General features: G+C 52.8%; 1 pseudogene; it reads left to right on the top strand.

Annotated features, from left to right (window-relative positions):
- Positions 1 to 546: 546 nt before the first annotated feature.
- The window catches only part of LOC137163520 (butyrophilin subfamily 1 member A1-like), a 37,992-nt pseudogene continuing 17,426 nt past the window's right edge, over positions 547 to 21,112 (top strand).

Raw genomic sequence — 21,112 nt, forward strand, 5'->3', positions numbered from 1 at the left:
TGGCAACTTCTAATGGCTATGAAGGAATGAGCTACTTAATTAGGAAAATTTCTATACAGACAGTTTCTGTCAGTGCTAATAATAAAAGCACAAGTGACTGAAATAGTGGAAGGACAAAACTTAAACTGTGGAGGGACAAGAAGCAAGTGACTTGAAGACGGCTTCATCAGTGGAAACTAATCCAACACAGGAATGGCTTTCTCAGTGCACAAATGAAAGCGGCTCTACCAAGCATCTCTTAATATGGGCACTGCATGGTTTTATGAATGAATGAGTGTATGATAATGATACAGTTAAAAAAAAATCATTTGTAAAATAAATTCAATTCAATTTCTCTATCTGTAGCCCTACAAACAGCCCTGACATTAACATTAATTTTACTGCATGTCAAATTGGAATCTGGCCGGTTTAACTAATCAACCACACTCAGGGGCTCACAGTCAGTTATTAGTTTAATAGGAAACGGCTTTTGATAATAGTGGAAAAACTTTGGTCTCATTACTGGGCACTGTAGGGTCATCAGAAGTTCATTCATTTCTTCTGTAGGTTTGGGCTCTGCTCCTGCCATCTCTGTGGAGGGACATCAGGATGGAGGGATCCGGGTTGTGTGTCGATCGTCTGGATGGTTCCCAGAGCCCGAGGTGCTGTGGAGAGATCTCCAGGGGCAGCTCTTACCATCAGCCTCTGAAAACATATCCCAAGAGGCCAATGGCCTGTTTCAAACAGAGGCTGCCATTGTTCTAACAGAGGAGTCCAACCGGAAAGTGTCCTGCTCTGTCAGGAACCCCCGACTCAACGAGGAGAGGCAGTCAGAGATTTCCATAGCAGGTCAGTGCCCGTCCAAGCCGCACGTGAATAGACTGAGATGGTGCAGACTATGGTAATTGGTGTGTTGGTCACCGGTGTTTATCAGTGTAGGCTGCGTGCATGTGTACCTGTGTAGATGCTGTTCCAGCTCTGATCAGGAAACGGCTCTCACAATGGAATGAGTCAACACGACCACAGATTAGCTGAGCAACGAAGGCACCCAGGCCAGGTTTATTGCATGCACCACAATGAGAAATGACTTACAGAGTATCTCTGGGTCAGTTTCATATCGGCGGCGTTACAATGGTCTCAGCCCAACGGCGGGACTTTCCGTTATCCCCTAGACTGGATGCCGGTATTCCCTCTGATACCCTTTTTTATACACTGTTACATACACTTTCGGTCTGCCCCCTTTGACGTAGGTAGTTGCCACCCTCTTGACGTACTCTAATACCACCTTTTTCCATTGATTGGCTGATTTGGGCACCGCCACTCCATGTATCATTTCTATCCATAAAAGTGTCATTTCAGAGAGTTGGTGTCTTGGTACCTCGTATACCTGCTACATATTTTAGTAATATTTTGTCAGTCTTACAATCTTGCAGTATCAGCACTTTCCTGTACCAGTTGCAGTTAACTGGAGTGACCCCTTATACTTCTGTTCACTCGGCTTTTTCCATTTAGGCCCTAGCCTGTTTTACAGGCCTTAAGCTCTCACTTCTTACTACACAGACATTTATGGAGGGTATTTAAAATTGTATCTTCTCATTATTGGCCTGAACCTTCAAGGTGCTGAGCGCTTCTTGTAAATCCTGAGCAGCCTCAATGCTCTGTGACTCCAGCAGGAGCTGAGGGTGTTTAGGACTTTGCAGGTTGGGCTGCCATTGGCCAGGTTCTCAGAGCAGCTGCGTATCCAGTGATCATCTCTTCTCTGTGTGGGGGGAGGAGGGAATTCTCCTTTGTCCCTGCAGTGCAGTGAGGACTATGCTGGATTTGCAAGCTGTCAATTTAAGAATGGGGGTTGGGGTTTTCTAGGTCCTGTTCCCAGGCTAGAGCTGGGCTCTGCAGTGTGTGAGCAGAATCAGAGTTTGTCTACAGGAACAGTTAGTTCACAGGAAGCTGGGGGTAAATCTGCCTCAGATCAGCTGTGCCCGCTGCCTTAGGGAGGGCCAGTCTGCACCGGCTGCAGCCCTGGGGTCAGTCAGAGCAGCCTAGGGAAGTGAGGGAACGACAGCTCACTTGGATGTAGGCCGGGGGAGGATGAAGATGGATGCAGCATAGCAGAGCTCCATCCTGCCCCCTCCCTGTCCCCAACACGCCTCCTTCCATGAGTTAACCATAGTCAGTAAAAAGACTAAAGCTTGGACTTTCATTGGCTTAATAATAAAGCACAAAGGAGCCACATCTCACTGTGTATTTCCCTGTGAGATTCTTGTAACTGTCCTGGTCACCTTTGTTGCGTGTCCTGCCTTCATTCTGCAAGTGTTTGCTTCCAACTAGTCATTGACACTTTCTCTTGCAGAGCTGTTTTTCCCGAGGGTCAATCCCGGGATGGTGGCTCTGGGGGTGATCCTGGCTCTCCTGGCTGTTCTCAGTGCTCTGGCCAGTTACTGCTTCTGGAGGGAACACAGAGCGAAAGGTAAAGTAACAGAGGGTGGTGGCAGGAAAGGGAGAACTTGGTGAGAGGGAGAGACAGACAGACAGACAGAGATTTAAAAACAAAACCAAAAGCAGAGAGACAGGGATTAAGGATTTTTTTTTTTTTAATGTCCAGAGGAGTTTCAGGCAGTGGGAGCTGGGATGAGCGGGAAGGGGGAGCTGAACAAATTATGACTTCACATTTGAACCGAGAAGCGTCAAGTGGTTTCACCCCTTCGGCTCTCACTAGGTTACCCGATGGAATGTGACTCTGAGCTATTCCGTGGGGTCAACCCTGCTCCAGCTGAAACACAAACGTGAGGCTCAGTGAGCTGGGCTTGGAGCTCTGACATGTAACTGGGCTGCTTGCAGGAAAACTAGAAAGCAAAGTAGGAGGAGAGGAGGGGCTTCTTAGGGCCCAATTCTGCCCCCCAGTCTGTGCCTGGGTCCCCTTTTCACAGTCTAGGTAATTAGGAGCTGTGGGTGGGTAAAGTAGTGGCTGTGTAAATGGAAAGGGTAACAGTTATCTTATCTACACTAAGATTTGCCCAGCCTGAGATCCTGCTGCAGGACTAGGGCAATGAACTCTCTACTGCAGTATAAGTGCTCAGGTGAAGTTTTTTCTCTGGTCTCACAGAGCAGAAATTGGCCTTCAGTGATCTCTGTGTTTATAAGGATTATAAAGGTTTTCAAAGCTGCCTAATGGGTCTGAATACTCAGGTTTTGTTTAAATTAATGAGCACCAGTTTGTAAACCCCTCAGGCACCTTTGAAAGTCCCACCCAGAGGGTTTTTCTTCCCTGAAGTGCTGTGAACTTTATGTAGAAATTTGCAAGTGTAGGAAGAACTGGGAAGGGGAAATGTCTGTTAAATGATTTTCCAGTCAAGATGGATGTGAAAGTTGGAACTGGATGTTGTGTGTTTAGACCTGTCACCTTCCGACACTGTCAGCACTAGGTTTGAACTGGTTAATTTGTGGTTTGAATGGATACAGGATGCGCATTGAGCCCATGTTTAGGTGACAGGGATTATCTCATTTTGAGTTGTATGTAAAATGTGTCTATGTGCGCAGAGAGAGCTATGCTGGGCTCATTTCCAAACACCAACAAATCAGACCAATTAACTGTCACTGTCTTGTTTCACGGGCCTTGTAGGGAATTCTCTGCCCCGGCTGCGCGGTCTGGCTGGGAGTGCTGTAACAAAACAAACACACTCAGGATTTGCACGGCTGCACTGAGATGCTGCTCGCACTGGGGCACAGATGGTTTAGCTCAGGCTGTGCTCAGAAGTGACTGTCAGACATGACACTACCTCCATTTCCTGCAGTGTTTGTATCTCAGGGCTGACACACCCCGTGGACGAGCCGCATGTGGGAAAGAGCTGAGCTTAGAGGTGATGCCTGCACGGTCCATCCACACCCTCCTCCCTGGCTCATGCTGAGCTGAGCACCCAGCTAAAGAAAGGCACCTCCACTGTGTTCTTAGCTAGGCACCTTCCAACTAGCCTGGCCTTACAGGGAGCTGTTCCCATGTCTCACTGGGACCAAGGGGCAGGTGTCATCCCCAAGATCAGGAGTTGGCCTAGGATGGGAGTGCAGGGACCTCCGCAGAGGCCTTTTTGTGTCTTTCCATGTGTCCATCTATTTGTTTCTCTATTTCATAACGACAGCCCAGCTGCATTAAACAATAACAGGAACTTCACCATAAACACATGGTAAACAGCCAGGTCCTCCCTAGGGGGTCACACGCTTCAACCCCTTGTAGTGGGCCAGGGAGTCCCCAGTAATCCTGTCTCCCCTTGGAGCTACCTTGCTCCAGCTTCCTTCTGCTGGCTGGGGCCAGGGGACTTCTCTTTCTGTAGCTGCAGAGAAGCACTGGCGCCTGACCAGGGTTCCAGTTCCAGTTCTTTCTACCAGCCTTAGGACAGCTCCCCCCTTTTTTTAGGGAAGGCAGGGTTTAAGTACACCTGGACTAGCCCTTCATTGTGTCCAGGTGTCTCTAATTGCCCTGCAATCATCTCTCCCCTGCTTGCAGGAACCAGGGCTTTAGGCATTCTAGGGCTCACACCCTGGCCCTTGTACGCCCTTTTATGGGGGGAGCCCCTCCTCCTCCTCCTCCTGGCCCTGCTTGCTTGCCCCCCAGCTGGCTGTGGCAACCTGCTGCTTCCCCCCCCCCCCGCTGCCATGAGCACCCTTCCCCTGCTGCTGCTGTGGTTGCCCCCAGCCATTGGGGCACCCCTGTCCCTTCCCTTCCCCCTCCCCCATCCCCTGCCACTGCCCCTTGCGTCCTTTGCAGCTTTCCCCACCCTGTAGCCTCCTCCCTGCTTTGTCTGTTTGTTTGCCCCTGGTTGGTTTCTTTGTTTGGTTTGTTTGTCTGTCCTGCCCCTGCCCCTGGTTTGTTCCCTGCCCTGCCCAGGCTCAGTGGGTTTGCCACTGGGCCTTTCCAGCCCTGCTTTGGCCCTGCCCTCCACTCCCTTCTGCTGCAGCTTCCCCCTCTGTCCTGGCCCGGTACTCCCACCCTGTCGTGCTCATGGCACCCCTCCACCTGACCCCCCCCGTTTTTCTTGTTGCCCCCCCACACTGCACCCCCCCCCCAAGTTGAAATAGCCTTGTCCACAGTGCAGCCGGAGGAGCCGGTGCTTCCACCTGGGCTGGTGAGTGTGTTCTTTGCGTCCCTGCTTGGATTGCCTCCCCCACCCCAATACTCATTTCCCCTGGTGCCCTCCTCCCCTGCTTTCAGCCTAGCGGGGAGGAGCGGTCCACCTCTACCCTCCTTCCCTCCCTCCCCCACCCCCTTTCTCTCCCCCACTCCACCCCCCCCCCCCCCAACCTCGCTCCCATGCCCCTCCCTCTCTAATTCCCCCCCACACTTAACTCCCGCCCTTCCCGCTGCGGGTACACCTACCCCCAGGATGGCGTGCATGTCTGGGGCCGGGACCCCCCCCCCCAGATGCTCCTGCCCCTTGCCTCAAGCCCTCCCTCCCATCCAAGACATCTAACCCCGCCACCCCTACCGGGCCACCGGCTGTCGGGCCTGGGGCTCCGGCGGTGAATGCCTCAGGAGGGGACTCTAGGGACTCTGCCGCTGCTCCAGCTCCCGCCCGCCCTGCTCAGGGGGGTGCACCCTTGGCCGGGAAGAAGGGCCAGGGGAAGAAAAAGGGCAAAGGCCCTTCCCGGGCGGCACCCCCGCCCATGGTGGGGCCTGCGCCCTCTCCCGCTGTTCCCTCCACCAGCTCTGGGGGCAGTGCCGCTCCCAGGGCGTACGCCCACGTCACTGCGAGTCCTCTGCACGCCACCCCGACCGCCTGCCTCCTGGTGCCTGCCTCCCCCCACGTGGAAAACTACGTGCGGGCGTTGGCAAGGGTGGTGGGGCCCACGGCCGTGGTGGCGGCCTCCAAGATGTACAGGAAGGTGGTCTTCTTCCTGGCATCGGAGGCTGCCGCCCAGGAGGTGGTGGTGATGGGCCTGGCGGTAGAGGGCATCCACATCCCCGTGGAGCCCCTGGAAGACCTGGGCGTACGGGTGGTCCTCACCTCCATCCCGCCCTTCCTCCCCAGTGCCGCCCTTCTGCCTTTCCTCTCTGCCCCGGGGAAGCCCATCTCTGTCATCAGCCCACTTCCCCTCGGCTGCAAAGACCCCGCCTTCAGCCACGTCCTCTCCTTCCGCCAGCGGGTTCAGCTCCAGCTGCTGCCGGCGGCGCGTGGCGGGGAGGTGCTAGAGGGGTCGTTTCTGGTGCGCCATCAAGGGGCCCACTACAGGGTCCACTACAGCACGGGTGAGGCCCGGTGCTTCCTCTGCCGGGCGACAGGGCACGTCCGGAGGGACTGCCCCCTGGCCCGGCAAAGTGGGGAGCCCGGGACCCCTGGGACCCAGGGGGGTACCAGCCAGACCAGCGGCGGCGTCCCCCTCAGCCGTGCGGAGCCTGTGGCTGCCCCTCCTCCATCACCTGACACCACTGCTCGGGCCCCGGGGGCGCCTCCCCCGGTGTGCCCAGACGAGCAGGTGGGCCCCGCTGACGCCTGGAGCAGTCTGGCAGGGCCCGCAGGGGAGAGGGAGCCAGGGCTGCCTTCGACGGGTGCTGGAGAGGACTCGCCCCAGGGAGAGGCCTTTCCTTCCCCATCTGCCTCGCCTCTGCTTTCCCATATCCCGTCCCCTGCGCTCTTGCCCCCTAACCCTGCCCCCACCGCCCAGCCCTCCACATCGGAGGACTGGGTGCTCATGCAGGGTAAGCGCGGCAAGCGCAAGGCCGGGACCCGGAGCCCTCTCCCCCTCGTCACCGAGGAGGGCGAGCGCCCCTACAAATCTCGGAAGGGGGCTGCTGGACCCAGGCCTTCCACCGCACCCCTGCCAGAGCCCGGTGGGCGGCACCGGCCGAGGAGAATGCAGCGGCAGCTGTGGGTGGTGCCATCTCCCTCCTAGAGTCCCTTCTAGAGGAGTCCTCGGCCGGATGCCCCTCTTCCCCCATGCCTCTTGCACCGTCTGCTGGTGCCGAGGTTGTTCCCCCCTCGGTCCCCTCCGAGGAGGAACTCGTGGTGGCGGAGAGAGATTTCTCCTCCCTTATGGAGGAGATAGACGCCTTGGGCCTGACCCCGGCGTGTCCGGGGGCGGACGAACCTCCCTGTCTGGAGAGTTCGGTCGAGGATGGCCCCCAGCCGCCCTCCCTTTTCTCCTCCCTCCTTTCCCCAGCTGCTGGCTCCGCTCCTGACCCCCAGACTGTTCCGAACCCTTCCCCTCCCCTGGCTGACGGTGCTGCCTCCACTGCAGCCACTGCAGCCCTCGGGGCGATGGCTGGGGCCAACCAGTCCGGGCCCGGGCAGCTGGCCTCCCTGCCCTCCAACACGGGATGGCCGCCCGTCGCCCCAGTCCTCCCTCCCCAGGAGTGTGGAGCCGCGGATGGCGCGGCTCCTAAGCCCGGCCCCGAGGCCGTCCCCGCTGCCTCGCCCAACCCTTTAGCTCCCGGCCCCACTCCAGAGACACCATGCCCCGCTGGCTTCACCGCCGCGGACTCCGTACCCGATCCTGACCCTGTTCCCACCCCTCTCCTTTCCAACGACCCTACCCCTGTCTCAACTCCTCCCCTTCTTCTTGCTCCTGCCCCTCCTCCACCTTTCGCCCCCGAATCCTCCTTCCCCCCGCCCGCGACCTGTGCCTCCACCACCCCTGGAGCTGTCTCCTTCCCCCTGGAGAACTCCCAGGAGGCGGCCGTTGTTTTTGCCACTCCCAGCCCTTTAGGGGCTACTGTCTTCCCTCCGCTGCTGCCCCCGTCATCTGCCCCATCCGGCAGCAGGGCCACTGCAGGGGCCAGGCCGGAGGATGAGCCCCCCGGAGGCGCTGCGCGAGGAGCTGCGCACCTTCCTCCGGGACTCATGTGGTGCCCGGAACCGGGTTCAGCTCGCGCTGCAGCGCTGGGGGGACTTCCACCACGTCCTCAGGGCCGTGAGTGCCACTTTGAAGGAGGGGGAAGGGACCAGGCGGCAGGACGCCGCGGCCTACCAGCGGGCCCGCAGCATCCGTGACGCCCTGATGGCCTTCAGAACCGGTCACGGGCTGCTGCGGAGCCCAGCGAGACCTGCTGGCGTTCCTGACCGCGAGGATCCCCCCCAGCCCTCCTCATGATGCCTGTCGTCTTTGCCACCTTGAACACCAGGGGCTGCAGGACGGGTCGACACAGGTGTTCTCCTTCCTTCAGGAGGGGGGGTAATCCGTGGCGTTCCTGCAGGAGACCCACACGGACCCAGCTGCCGAGACCAGCTGGCGGCTGGAGTGGGGGGACGGGGTGCACCTGAGTCATCTCTCCGCCCTCGTGGGCGGAGTAGCCTCCCTGTTCTCCCCCAACCTGCAGCCCGAGGTGCTGGGGATCACCGAGGTTGTGCCGGGCCGCCTGCTGCACCTCTGGGTCCGCATGGAGGGGCTGGCGTTGAATTTCGTCAACGTCTATGCCCCAACTGCGGGCCCGGAGCGGGTGAGGTTCTTTTGGCAGGCGACCGCCTTCCTCGGTGTACTGGATCCTCGCGAGTGCCTGGTGCTGGGCGGGGATTTTAACACCACCCTCGAGGAGCGGGACCGCACGGGAACCGAGCAGTGCCAGGCCGCCACCGCCATCCTCCGGGAGATCCTAGACCACCATTCCCTGGTGGACGTCTGGCGGGACCACCACCCGGACGACACCGTCACCTTCAACTTTGTCTGGGTGGGGGAAGAGCTGTCGAGCCACTCCCGGTTGGACAGCATTTATTTTTCCTGACACCATCTCTCACTGGCCCACTCCTCCAGTGTACAGCCAGCCCCGTTTTCGGATCACCACTTGGTGACCCTGACAGCCTCTCTCACGGCAGAGAGGCTGGGGCCGGCCTACTGGCATTTCAACAACAGCCTGCTGGAGGATGTGGGCTTCGTGGTGTCCTTCCGGGAGTTCTGGCTGGCCTGGTGGGGGCAGAGGCGTGCCTTTCCCTCAGCGCGGTGCTGGTGGGACATGGGGAAGGTGCGCGCCCAGCTCTTCTGCCGTGACTACACTCGGGGGGCCAGCCGGCGGAGGGATGCGGGGATAGAGCAGTTGGAGTGGGAGTTCTTAGCGCTAGAGAGGCGTCTGGCCGCCAGCCCCGAGGATCCATTCCTCTGCAGAGCGTGCCGGGAGGAGCGGGAGGAGCTCTGGGCCCTCGAAGACCTTCGGGCTCAGGGTGCCTTTGTTCGATCCTGCATCTGTCTCCTTTGGGAGATGGATCGCAGCTCCCGCTTCTTCTATACCCTGGAGAAACGACAGGGGGCGGTGCCCCCCTGACGGATCCAGTGGAGATGCGTGGAAGGGCCCAGGCCTTCTACGCCGATCTTTTCTCCCCAGATCCGACCAATGCCGCCGCCCACAGGATGCTCTGGAACGAACTTCCCACGGTCGGCACGGGCGACTGGTGTAGCCTATAGAACTAGCCTGCTTGCTTGTATTATTATTAGAGATATTTTTCATATATATTTTCATACGATTGTGCTACTAAATAATACAATTATATATTTTATTCAGCTGTAATGTAAAAGTACCTTATTGGCCACATCCTGGATGACAGCTATCAGAGGCCTCATCCTGGATGACAGCTACCGTTAGTGTATATATATATATATATATATTTAACCTTTGGCTTAGATAAGTATCAATGTATAACAGGATAGGACATATATGGTCATAACCTTTACCCTAGATAAGTCAAGAGACATTAAAAGGGGAAGGGGCTGTCCCGGTTACGCCCAAGAGACTTTACAAGAACACCACAAAACCCACAGTAAGCTAGAAATAACAAAGGTGAGATAAAAGACCACCTAAAAGAAGGAAGTGGATACGTCAAGAATACGTATAAATCTAGTAGCCAATAGACAACATGTACCCCAAAAGTTTGAAGGTGGAAAGGCCAAGTATGGGCCCGGATGAAGGACCCATATTCTTGAGGGTATAAGTATGATCAAATGCAGCTCATCGGGGCAGTCGACTGTCAGCTATCCTTGCTTAAAGTTTTATTTAGTGTTAAGATTCATTCTTTATTTTATATTCTTAAAGTTGTAATGTTAGTCTTAGCTTATAGCTCTTAGCTTTAAAGCAGCTCTTATTCCACTCAACTCCAACTTGAGAAATTAGACACCTCTTTCAACCAAGTCCAGGAAGGGTGTGAGTATACTAGTTTAAAGCATATCTTAGATATATCTATCAAATAAGTCTTTATATTTAAGATTGTATTAATCCATTATCAATTTAATTATTCATTTTATTTTCTCTATATCAGTCATTTGTTTATTATTTTATGTTATTTTAATAAATTTATAAAATTATACAAATACTGGTTATCACTGGAATTCTTCCTGTGTTGTACCCGGTGTCCTTATAAGACTCACCTGAAGCCTGATTTAGGACACGAACCTCATAATCCTTTAATTAATAAAATTGGCAAACCTATTACCCTATTCAATAAATTAATAACTATAAAATCAGGCTACAGATTGGCACCCCAGATGGGACACCTGGAAAGTGCATATAACAGGTAAATTCAAGGTGGTACCAGGTAATTAGAGACCACCAATCAATTTAATAAAAAAAAAAATTTTTTTAATCAAACTAGGGAGTGAAAGAGTTAAGTTGTTTTCTTTTTTATAAACATTTGAGAAGGCTGCTTGAAATGGAAACATGTGGTTTCCTTGACTGGTTTTTGGCAGCTTTCCCAGAAGTTTCTGTGGTCCTTTATTTCCATTTTGTTTATTATAGGTATGACATATGCTTAAGGGTAGCATAATAATTAAAGTGATATGTACATTTAAAGGGGCGTTTGGAGTAAAAAAATATTATTAATCAAAGGTTCCATAAATAAATAAAAAATTGCAGTAGCACCGGGGCCCGGTGACCCACACATAGTGGTGGCTGGAAAGTTGAGTTTGCGTTGTTAATAAAAACCACTAAAAAAGCCGCTGAAAAAGCCGCTAGGAAAGGCCGCTAAAAAGCCGCCGTATTTCTTAAGTCCCTAACAACTTATCCTGTGCTGCGCTCACGATCTGCTTGCTATAAGTTTCCCCAGCCGTAGTAATCCAAACTGAGTAAACTACCCTATCGATCAGCTAAGAGTTAGTTATCAAAGGAAGAGAAGGGAACTCACCCCCACCCTTCTGGTTTTGAAACTTGTTTTAAGTAACAAAAAATACATATAGTAAAACTAGTCAGGGGTATTATTTCTTTATTACTTCTTGTAATCGAAGGAACACCTTGGATTAAAAGTTTAAAAAAAATAGTGGTTAACCATAGTATTGTAAGCTAGCAAATAACGTTATATAGTTTGTTTTATTTAAATTGTAAGTAAATTCATTTAAAATGAGTAAAGTAGCAGCTATAGAATTTGTGGGCGTAGCCCAAGGTTCTGCTTTGGAGAATTATTTGGAAATGCTTATTATTTGAAAGTGCTTATTATTTTAAAAATTATTTGAAATGCTTTGAAAATATATTAAAAAACACCAAGGGGTTTTAGGACAACTAAAATACAGTAACATAATCTCTAAACAGGTTTTTAATCAGGAGGTAAAACAAAAGTTACTTAAAAAAGCTCAGGAAACTTTAAAAAAAAAAAAAAAAAAAAAAACTAACCGGAAGTTAATAATTCAATTAAATAAAGTTTCAAAAAACCAGTTAAAGTTGGGAAAATTGTTAAAGCAAGGTCAGTATCAAGTGCAGGAAGCAAAAGGAAAAATCAGCAAGTTGGAAGGCTCACTAAATAATTATAAATCAAAGCATGGTCAGTTGTTAAAACAAAATAGTAAGTTGAAAAGTTTTGTCAGATGTTAGTAAAAAAAAAATAAATCAGCCCACAAATACTAAAACTTCGGCTAAAAGCTCTTTAAATAAAGTAAGCAAAGGAATACAAACGGTAAAACCAACAAAGAAAAAACAACTGGCAAAAGTAAAAAAGTTAATTCAATCTAACACAGTACTTTTAAAAGCAAAGTTGAAGGTTGTGTCTCAGCAAGAGGAGTCAAAAAAAAAATTAGTGGTAAAGCAGTTATAAGCGTTCTGTCAAAAAAAAAGGAAAGTCAAAAAGTGGTACAGCAAGAGGAGGAGTTAAACGTCATCTCAAAGGCGGTGACTGGCATACTAAATAACATAAATAAAGCAAAAGAGAAGAAGACATCTTCTCCATTAGCATCTGCTATTGTTGGAGAAAAGAATGTGTCTTTAAAGTTTGTAATTGTGCAGGGATTGAAAGATGCAGTTTCCCAAGTAACACAAGCAGCTAGTGCCTGTGATATAGTAATTTCTAAATTGCTACAGAAAGTAAGGCAACAGCACAGGTATGTTATCCCTGTACCCCAACCTAATGTTACATTGGCACCATATGATTCAAAAGTTCTAGCACCTTCAGGTGAACATTTGGTATCATTTAAACAATCATTACGAGCACTGCCTAAATCCTTTAAATTTCATAAACCAAGACCACCCCCTTGGTGTACCTGTAAAGCACTCAACTATACCTCTTCAAAAACTAGGACATGTCCTGCGCCAGTGTGGGAAAGCCTTAAATAGGAAATGTAAAACTTTAATAAAAAACTACCCTAATCCACTAACTACCCTAAAAAAATATTCAGCAAAAAGCTCTAATAGTTCTAATAAAAAGCATACTAATCAAAATAAAAAAACTTCATCTCCCAAATTAAAAAATCAAACCCCAAAAATTATCAAATCAAATTCAAATTGTCCTGTGGCATTAGTTACAAATATTAAAACCCTTAATTTGGTGACTAAGCAAATAGAAATAATGAAGGACAGTTCTGTTGCAGTACATGCATAACATGTACAAAAAAAGGCAAAAGTGTTTGGGTTACCAAAAAACCTGGGTTAAACTCCTACAGCTCACAGTAAATCAAGCTTTGTAAAGTACATTACCCCCTAAATACAAAGTAGGAAAAAAAACTTTTAAAAAAACAGTAGCCTTATTAAAACATAATCAGCACCCAGAACAAGCTAAAGTGGCTATCCTGTCAAATTTAAAGCAAAAACTCAATAAATCTCCACATCAATTTCATCTTCGGTTAAGTGCAGCTTGGCACAGTTATATAAAAAAAGAACATAAATGGACCACAATATGTTAGTTTATTAATCAACAATTCTCTCCCACAGTTGCAGAAAAAGGTTAATATGCATGTCAATAATAACACTTCCTTAAAGAATGCATTGGCCTTATTGGCTAAAGCATATTCTCAAAAAGGCCTTAAGTTAGGTCGGCGTGGGCCCCCTGTTGCAACGCTTCAAAAGCCACACACCAATCCCACAGTAAAAATTAAGGAACCTTTAAAAACATCACCTCAAAAAATATGCCAAGGTGTTTCTAAATTCCCTGGAAACAAATGTTGGCAAAATAATTCTAACCAATGAAATAATCCTAAATCTTCTAGTGGGCGTGTCCCTCAACAGGGTTATACATTCGGACCCTATGTGGGGCTCCGGGATCGTGTTTCTTTCTTTTCAAACACAGCCAAAAACCAATCACGATCGCAAAAATTCAAATCACCGCCCTGTCAAAGTAAAAATGTGGTCATGCCAATGCTAAAAGTAATGCAACAAACTTTGGAGGAACAACACCAGAATGTCCAAAAACTTTGGACAAGTCTAACTAAGCTAATATTAAAAAGCTAAGGCCCAGTACACTCAAATCGTCCTGTGGCCTCCATTAACTCATTTTCTTCTCTCCCATGAACAGTTTCCCCTGTTAAAGGGTTAGTTGCACCTAAGAAAATGGCTAAAAAACCGTAAACAACTTGTCTGCAAAATATTTGGCATAACGCCATTAGGCCCCAAATAAAGTAATAGTCCCTTTAAACAAGAATGCAAGCGAAAACCCCACATTATCTGCAGTAGTAGGGGCCGCTACATAAAGTTATTATAAATACTGTGGCAGCAATGCTAATTGCACTATTCATGTATAATAATTAAAATTATTCTTCTCCTCTGTCTTCAAAACAAACAAAAGTGCTATCAACTTTTGCAAATAACCGGGTCATAACAATATTATTTAAACCTATCAAAATGCAAATAGGTCACATGCAAAAAATTCACATCTTTGCCCTAATAAAATTGGCACCCCCGACCCCCAAATAAATAAATTTTTAAAAAAATAGCTTGCTAGCATCCAATTTCCTATACAAACAAAAATGTGTTCTTAACTTCATTAATCAGTTGTTGTATTTTACAAAACAGGCAATTAACAACCCACCAGTGACCATGCTTAAATGTGGCATGGTGTCTCCAAAAAAAAAATCAAAACCAAAAGGCTACAACATAAAAAAAAATAGTGGCTAAACACGCAAACCAACCTAAGTTACAAGTTCTGCTCTGCAAACATGCATTTGCTACACACAAATTATACAAATACTGGTTATCACTGGAATTCTTCCTGTGTTGTACCCGGTGTCCTTATAAAATTCACCTGAAGCCTAATTTAGGACACGAACCTCATAATCCTTTAATTAATAAAATTGGCAAACCTATTACCCTATTCAATAAATTAATAACTATAAAACCAGGCTACACTGGGACCGGCTGGAGCTACCTCTCACTCTGGCCGAGTTCTTGGAAGCCCTCGGCCTCATGCCAACCAACAAATCCCCGGGTATGGACGGGCTGACTGTGGAGTTCTACCGCGTGTTTTGGGACGTCCTGGGCCCGGACCTCTCCATCATCTGGGCCAAGTCTGCGGCCAGCGGAGAGCTCCCCATGTGGTGCAGGCGGGCCGTGCTCGCCCTGCTGCCCAAGAAGGGGGACCTCCGCGACCTCTGGAACTGGCGTCCCATCTCGCTCCTCTGCACGGACTACAAAATCGTGGCCAAAGCCGTCTCCCTGAGGCTGGGGTCCATGCTGCAGGACGTGGTCCATCCCGACCAGTCCTACACCGTCCCGAGCTGCACCATCTTCGACAATCTGTATTTGGTCCGGGATCTCCTAGAGCTTGGGTGTAGGGATGGTCTGTCGTTCGCCCTCCTGCCTCTGGATCAGGAGAAGGCGTTCGACAGGATGGACCACGGGTATCTCCTGGGCACCCTGCGGGCGTTCGGCTTCGGGCCCCGCTTTGTGGGTTTTCTCCGGGTGTTGTACGCCTCCGCAGAGTGCCTGGTCAAGCTCAACTGGACCCTGACTGAACCGGTCAGCTTTGGGCATGGAGTGCACCACGGCTGTCCACTGTCGGGCCACTTGTACGCCCTGGCCATTGAGCCCTTCCTCTGTCTCCTCCGTCGGAGGATGACAGGTTTGGTGCTCCGTGAGCCAGCGCTGAGGCTGGTCTTGTCAGCATACACTGATGACGTGCTCCTCGTGGTCCAGGACCCGGGTGACCTGGTGCGGTTGGAGGCCTGCCTGGCCGTCTACTCAGCAGCCTCCTCCGCCCGGGTCAACTGGGCCAAGAGCTTTCGCCTGATGGTAGGGGCCGGGTGGTGGGCGAGCTCCCTCCCACCCGCGCTTCAAGCCATCCGGTGGAGCGCGGGTCCGCTGCTCTATCTAGGCGTTTACCTTTCTGCCACCCATCCCTCCCCGGCAGAGAACTGGCAAGATTTAACGGACAGGGTGGTACAGCGGCTATGGAGCTGGACAGGACTGCTCTGGTGCCTCTCCCTTCGGGGGAGGGCGCTGGTCCTCAACCAGCTGGTCCTGTCCATGCTCTGGTACTGCCTCAACACCCTGGTCCCGACCCCGCTGGTTCTGGAGTTCTTTTGGCCAGGACTGCACTGGGTCTCTGCAGGGATTCTGAGTCTCCCCCTGGAGGAAGGGGGGCAGGGCCTGTGCTGCATCCACAGCCAGGTCCACACCTTCCGCCTCCAGGCCCTGCAGAGACTCCTTTATGGTGCAGGTGGTCCGGCGTGGAGCCACTTGGCGCACGCCTTCCTCCGCCACCTCCGAGGGCTCCGATACGACCGGCAGCTCTTTTTTCTCCATCCGAGGGGTCTTCCGCGAGACCTCTCCGAGCTGCCGGTCTTCTACCAGGACCTCCTCTGGACCTGGAGGCTGGTCTCTGCCTCAAGGCCCCCTTTGGTCCCCAGGGGGAGGATCTCCTTGCGGAGCCCCTGCTACACAACCCACAACTCGGTGTGCAGGTGGCGGAGACCCCCTCGGTGCGACGGAGGCTGGTTCTGGCGGGAGTCACCAAGATCGGAGACCACCTGGACTATGCCCGGGGAGACTGTGTGGATCCCCAGGCGCTGGCTCGGCGCATGGGGCTCTCCACCCTTTGGACCCCCGGAGCGTACTCCAAGTGAGGGCAGCCTTGCCCTCTGCTGCTCACGCCTACCTCGAGCGGGTCCTGGGAGAGGGTGCTCCCCGCCTGCCCCTCAGCCCCCGCCCTCCGGCACTCTCCATCGGGCCCCGGCCCCGTGAGCCCACTGGCCCCCCTTCCCCCCTACACACCGAGCCGGCTGCACAATTTGCAGCCGGTGCCCTTCCGAACCGCGCTGAGAGACCATCTTTACATGCTGGTGCTCCACACCCTTCACTTCCCCGCCCTTGTGTCCCACCCCGACACCAAATGGCGGGACCTGCTGCCACCTCTGGAGGGCAGGGACCCCCGGTGGGCCAGCCTGTATTCCACCTTGACCCCACGGCCCACCAGGGACATCAGCTGGTGGCTCCTACATGGAGCCGTGAGTACGGCCATGCTTTTGGCGCGGTTCACCCCCCGCCCTGACACCTGCCCCTTTTGCAGCATGAGGGAGACCCTGCTGAGGTTCTGGCTGCACTTTTCCCCACACTTGTTTGTTTATGCACACCTCGTCCGTGGCCCCACAAAGTTGCGGGACCTCCTCGTCAACCTCCTCCTGGCCCTGGCCAAAGTCACCATCTTTCATACCAGGGAGGGGAGGTTGGCTGGGGAGGCGTCCTGCGATTGTGGGGCCTATTTCCGTTCCCTTCTCCGTTCACGTCTCCGGGCAGAGTTCTTCTGGGCGACGTCCACCAGTTCCTTTGATACCTTCCGGGAGCGGTGGGCACTGTTCGGGGTTCTCTGCTCGGTGTCCCCTTCTGGTTCCCTTCGTTTATACCTTTGACCCTCACGCCCTTTCCTGTTTTTACATTTGTTTTCCCCCAAAATTAGTTGCTCTCTAGGTCCGGTGGCTCCTCCCCTTGGGCTGGGGGAGGGACCTTGAGCGGTGGGCGGGCACACCCACCCTAGTTTGCAAATAGGTCCTGGGCCGTGCTGCTGCCCACAGGCACCCAAAGCTGCTGTAACTAACGGCACAAACTAAGCCAGAAAAACTCACTCCTACTAGGGAATAAGAGCGCTGACATGCAGCATTAAACCAATGTGACCAGAGCGGTTTAAATTCCCACCTTACCTTCCGCTGGTGTAACCTTCCCCTGCAGACAAGCCCTGGGTTACAGCGGGGGCTGCTTTGGTATCCAGAGCACCCAGGATCAGGAGGATGCGGGGGGAGGTGGGTTAAAGCCTCCTTCACCTTCACGTGCCCCTGGGCTGAGTGTTCCCAGCACCGAATCTCACCCTGAGAGTTTAGATCCCAGAGCACAATTACGTGGCAATTCTTTAACTGGAGGCTTGCTCATTTCATTGCTTATATTGACCCAGTGGTGCATCCACATGAGCTCCTCAAACCCTCCCCCCACCTTCAAATGGGTCCCTCTCTCTCTCCCCTCCACCCCTTCCCACACACACTCTGGCTAGAACCCTATTGATTTTTGTGAAAAGCAGAAAACTGGAAAAAAAAATTAATTTCCACTAAAATCAGGCTTTTCTGATTTTCACCCAAATCAATGGGGCTCTGACCAGAGTGGGCAGGCGAGGGGCCTGGCTGGAATATGGGGGTGAGGAGCCCAGTGGCAGGGGCAGGCTGAAGAGAAGGCAAGAAATCCAGCTGGGGTAGGCTGAATGGAATGGGGAGAGGGGCCTGCTGACCCTAACTGTAACCTCACCCTCACCTTGAACACTAACCTTAACCCAGAGGTCACAGACTCACCCCGTATCCTGAGGGATCAAACAATGATTTTAGTGGCAATCAGGCTTTTACAGATTTCCATTTTTCACCAAAATCACCAGGGTTCTGCCCATTGATGCCTAGAACATGCCCATTCCAGACAGACAGAAACGCCATTGAGTTCAGTGTGGGCCTCCCTTCACTCAGCCGATAGGGACAGGAGACGGCCATTTACTCAGTGTTTTAACTGCACTAGGCGCTGTGTCCCCAGGATAATGCTGGCAGCAGGAATAGCTGGGCAGAGCCCTGTGTGTGTTCTAGCTTCTACCAGCAGAAAAATGACTCTGTGAGTTTGCACTAACTAAAGTTAAATCTTCTCCCTTGTAACACCCCTCTCCTGTCATTGACTTGCAGCGGCGCATCTGGCAGAGAAAGGTACGTTCGATCCCTTGGTTCAGTGGGATGGAAGGGGAGGGGAAATCTCAAACTTTACAACAAGATGCACAGATCCAGAGGGCAGCTATTGGGAGCTCTCACTATGAACTGAGAGTCGGTTTGATTTGTGCGGTGCACGGGGAAGCTCTGCCCCTTTTCCCACACATTCAACACACTGTATGAACAGACCCAGCCCCACGCACTGAACCCAGGGGATTTATTGTTCCCACACAGCAGGGGGGAGCAGGGTTGGGGTCACTCTGCAACCGTGTCCCAGCGACGTGCCCATGCTGGGAGCTGCTGTAGCACTTCACACCTCCGGGGTCCCCCTGGCAGGCAGAAGGTGGCAGGGACGCGGTGGCTGATGATGTCATCATGCTGCTTGTTACAGTGTCACTCGCCCATCTTCTCTCTGTGCTGATTGGCTGTCGGCTCCAACCCCCTCAAACCCAGTCCTGTCACCCCAACTTCCCCCACCCCCGTCCTGCTCCCCTCCTCCTCCACGTAGTTCATCCCCTCCCCCTGCCCAGCACAGTGTGATTGTTAAATGGTGGCACAAACATGCCGCAGATGGACCCATCTGTGTCTCTCCATGTGTCCATCTATTTGTTTCTCTATTTCATAACTACAGCCCAGCTGCATTAAGCAATAAACATGACAGAATGAAATCTCACCTCTCACCCTTTTCTCCCTCCAGATACGCTGCGATCAGAACTGGAGAATGAGAAAGGTCAGTGTCTGAGTCAGTTACTTTAACTGACATAATGGTTATCCCCATAAACATGAAGGGGGGGTATCTCACCTCTCATCCTTTTCTCCCACTAGAGCAGTGATTTTCAACCTGTGCTCCACAGATGCCTGGAGGGCTGCAGACTATGTCTAAGATTTCCAAAGTGGTCTGCCCCACCATTTGACATTTTCAGAGGTCCACAAATGACAAAAGGTTGAAAACTACTGCCCTAGAGACTCTGCAATCTGAGCTGGTAGTGGGGAGGTCAGTCTCTGGGCCATTGCCCCGATGCCCCCCTCCCAATACCTGCCCTTACATCAGGCTTTTCTGCTTTTCACCTAAATCAATAAGGCTCTGACCAGAGTGGGCAGGCGAGGGGCCTGGCTGGAACATGGGGGTGAGGAGCCCAGTGGCAGGGGCAGGCTGAAGAGAAGGCAAGAAATCCAGCTGGAGGGGCTGAGTGGAGTGGGGCCTGCTGACCCTAACTGTAACCTCACCCGCACCTTAAACACTAACTCTAACCCTGAGGTCACAGCCTTACCCCGTATCCTGAGGGATGAAACTGTCTCTCTCCATGTGTCCATCTATTTGTTTCTCTATTTCATAGCAACAGTCCAGCTGCATTAAACAATAACAGGAACTTCACCATAAACACATGTGGTAAACAGCCAGGTCCTCCCGAGTGGGTCTCACGCTTCAACCCCTTGTAGTGGGCCAGGGAGTCCCCAGTGATCCTGTCTGCCCTTGGAGCTACCTTGCTCCAGCTTCCTTCTGCTGGCTGGGGCCAGGGGCCTTCTCCTTCTGTAGCTGCAGAGAAGCACTGTCTCTTGACCGGGTTCCGGACTGCCCTTCATTGTGTCCAGGTGTCTTGTTGCGCAATCATCTCTCCTTGCAGGAACCAGCCTTAGAACAGGCCCCCCCACCTGCTGCTGCTTTTTTTTTTTTTTTTTCAGCCTACCGGTGAGGAGCGGTCCACCTCCTTTCCCTCCCCCCACACCTCCACCCTCCCCCCTCTCCAATCCTGCCCCCCCTTGAATTGCCCTGCCCCTGCCCCTGCCCCTGCTTTGTTTCCTGCCCTCCCATCTCCCTTAACCCAGCCGCCCCTCCGACCTTGCTCCCAGGCCTCTCCCTCTCTAAGTGTGTTCTCTGTTCCCCTCCCTACTCCCTGGTGCCTCCTTTGCCGCCACCCTTTAACTCCCACCCTTCCCGCTGCGTTCCTACCTTCCCCCAGGATGGCGTGCGTGTCTGGGGCCGGGACCCCCTCCCTGGACGCCCCTTGGCCCGAGCCCCCCCTCCGATCCAAGGCGTCTAACACCGCCACCTCAGGACACCTCAGGAGAGGACCCTAGGGACTCTGCCGCTGCTTCAGCTCCCGCCCGCCCTGCTCAGGGGCCTGCGCCCTCGGCCAGGAGGAAGGGCCAGGGGAAGAAAAAGGGCAAAGGCCCTGCTTGGGCGGCGCCCCCACCCATGGTGGGGCCTGCTTCCCCTCCCCCCGCTGTCCCTCCCCCCGCTGTTCCCTCCACCAGCTCTGGGGGCGGCGCCGCTCCCAGGGCGTACGCCCAGGTCGCTGCGCGTCCTCCGCACGCCACCCCGTCATCCGCTGCCTCCTGGTGCCTGCCTCGCCCCACGTAGAAACCTACGTGCAGGCGTTGGCGTGGGTAGTGGGGCCCACGGCCATGGTGGAGGCTTCCAAGTTGTACGGGAAGGTGGTCTTCTTCCTGGCATCGGAGGCCGCCGCCCAGGAGGCAGTGGTGACGGGCCTGGCGGTAGGGGGCATCCACGTCCCGGTGGAGCCCCTGGAAGACCTGGGCGTACGGGTGGTCCTCACCTCCATCCCACCCTTCCTCCCCAATGCCGCCCTTCTGCCTTTCCTCTCTGCCCTGGGGAAGCCCATTTCCGTCATCAGCCTGCTTCCCCTCAGCTGCAAGGACCCCACCCTCCGCTACGCCCTCTACTTCTGCTGGTGGGTGCAGCTCCAGCTGCCGCCAGCGGCGCGTGGTGGAGAGGAGCTAGAGGGGTCGTTTCTGGTGCCCCATCAAGGGGCCCAGTACAGGGTCCACTACAGCACGGGTGAGGTCC

This window comes from Emydura macquarii, unplaced genomic scaffold, assembly GCF_026122565.2.
Source record: "Emydura macquarii macquarii isolate MOO-44397 ecotype Brisbane River unplaced genomic scaffold, CSIRO-AGI_Emac_v2 contig_2602, whole genome shotgun sequence".
Lineage (NCBI taxonomy): Eukaryota > Metazoa > Chordata > Testudines > Chelidae > Emydura > Emydura macquarii.